Source organism: Chenopodium album, chromosome 17 (assembly GCF_948465745.1).
Source record: "Chenopodium album chromosome 17, dcCheAlbu1.1, whole genome shotgun sequence".
Classification (NCBI taxonomy): Eukaryota; Viridiplantae; Streptophyta; class Magnoliopsida; order Caryophyllales; family Amaranthaceae; genus Chenopodium; species Chenopodium album.
In genome coordinates this window covers 15,968,905-15,970,613 of record NC_137850.1, presented here as the reverse complement: position 1 = coordinate 15,970,613, position 1,709 = coordinate 15,968,905, and the positions used below count along the sequence as shown (strand labels likewise).

General features: G+C 36.3%; 1 pseudogene; it reads right to left on the bottom strand.

The window, feature by feature from the left end:
• Positions 1 to 218: 218 nt before the first annotated feature.
• Positions 219 to 1,105, bottom strand: LOC145587642 (germin-like protein; annotated as a pseudogene).
• Between the last annotated feature and the right edge of the window lie 604 nt (positions 1,106 to 1,709).

The window sequence follows — 1,709 nt, the reverse complement described above, 5'->3', positions numbered from 1 at the left end:
TATAAGTTACTCGTACAAAATTCAGGACTTCTTATTAAACAAGTACGGAATAAACATTATTGTAACCAACAAACAACATATGTAAATTAAACCAATACCATATCACTCAGCTATTTTTATAAGATAATAACACACCATATTACAATGCAGTTTATCATTTAAATCATCACTAAAACCGTTTGTACACCTCTAATAAAATCCTCGGATTAATTAGGTGCTCATCCAAAAGTGCGAGATTGAAGGTACTTCACAATTCCAGCATCCAATTGGAAAGCCCTGGTTAGAACATCGACTGAGATCGATGGATCAGCCCCGAATGATGAAGCAGCAGTGGTAACAACACCAGGATTTTGGCTCGTAAATGCGGATAATGCGACAGCAGGAGTTTTACCAACATTGGATTCGAAATGAACTAGGCCTTGTGGAAAGATAAAAACATCTCCCTTGTGTAGTATCTTCGCGAATAATTTGTTTTTACCATCTGGTTGGTTGGAGGTTACGAAACCTGCGTAGAAAGTTCCTTCAAGGACTGTAAGGACCTCGGTTGCACGAGGATGATGGTGGGGAGTTTAACGCCATAAGGTGCAACGTCGATTCTAGCCAGTGATAAACCGAGGGTGTTTAGCCCCGGGAGGTTAGCTGGGGTAACTCGTGTGACGTTGGAGCCGACCTGGTTGTCTGAGTTTCCGGGCTTGTCTAGACCTTGGAAATGAAAATCGTCGACCTTGACAGCCATTGGATTCTTACAAAACAGTCCATTCACGAACACTGTATCAAGTAAACATTAATCAGCATAGAACAACAATAAAGCCTTGGTTCTAAAATGATTTAGGGTCAGCTAAAATAAATAGTCATTAGGAACCGTCCAACAAAAAAAAAAGGCATAATAAGGTAACAAGTTACGAACATTAAAATAGAATTATAAAAATAAAATAAAAATTATATGACAATCAATCAAATGAATAATATGCAAGCACTTACATGCATCCTTTGGGTCATCCATCGCGACACAGAAATCTTGTAGCTGATTCGGGTCTGTTGCATAGACAACATACGAAGATATGGTCAGAACAGCAAGAAAGGCTAGGAAATAACGAGCTCCCATCTTTTATGTAAACTTGGCTACACTCGATATGATATGATTTTTCTTATGTAAGAATGTTTTAAGCACAAGTTGTGTTTATGAGTTTAGCACAAGCTGTGGTTATGGCTTTCCGAATTATCCCTTTTATAGCTGAATGTCTTAGGATTTACAATCGATTGAGTGGTAGAACAAGTCACTTATTCTGAAATTTTCCTATATATGTTGTTTGGTTTCAAATATTAATTAAATTGGGCAGCTAACGAATTGGTCCACTTTTTCTTAGTCGATTATGTTTTGTAAAATATAATATATACAAGGATTTAGCATTATCCAATATTTGTTCTAAGAATTAGCTTTTAGAAATGAAATAAATTTAATGAAAAAAGAATGAATACTTCCTTTATATCTTGGACCTCCACAACAACTTGATTATTTAATTATTTAAAGAAACAACATAAAGATATCTTAATTTTAATTAGAGTTGTTCATGGACAGTCCGACCTGTTAGGCCCGGCCAGTCCAGACCTTTAAAATTTGGGCTTAGACACCATTATTAAAAACAAGAAAAAAAAATATTGGACGAGCTAAGCCTGACCCGAGTGTTGAAATGGGCGAGCGTGAACAA